We start from the raw sequence: 358 nt of genomic DNA, 5'->3' as shown, positions 1-358 counted from the left end.
GTGTGTGTGTCTGACATTCAGTATGTGTGTGTGTGTGTGTGTCTGACATTCAGTATGTGTGTGTGTGTGTCTGACATTCAGTATGTGTGTGTGTGTGTCTCTGACATTCAGTATGTGTGTGTGTGTCTGACATTCAGTATGTGTGTGTGTGTCTGACATTCAGTATGTGTGTGTGTGTGTGTCTCTGACATTCAGTATGTGTGTGTGTGTCTCTGACATTCAGTATGTGTGTGTGTGTGTGTCTGACATTCAGTATGTGTGTGTGTGTGTGTGTGTCTGACATTCAGTATGTGTGTGTGTGTGTCTCTGATATTCAGTATGTGTGTGTGTGTCTCTGATATTCAGTATGTGTGTGTGT

Source organism: Otolemur garnettii, unplaced genomic scaffold, assembly GCF_000181295.1.
Source record: "Otolemur garnettii isolate 467f Iridium unplaced genomic scaffold, OtoGar3 scaffold00055, whole genome shotgun sequence".
NCBI classification, from domain to species: domain Eukaryota; kingdom Metazoa; phylum Chordata; class Mammalia; order Primates; family Galagidae; genus Otolemur; species Otolemur garnettii.
The sequence above is the reverse complement of the archived record's forward strand: the minus strand, read 5'-3'. Positions refer to the sequence as shown.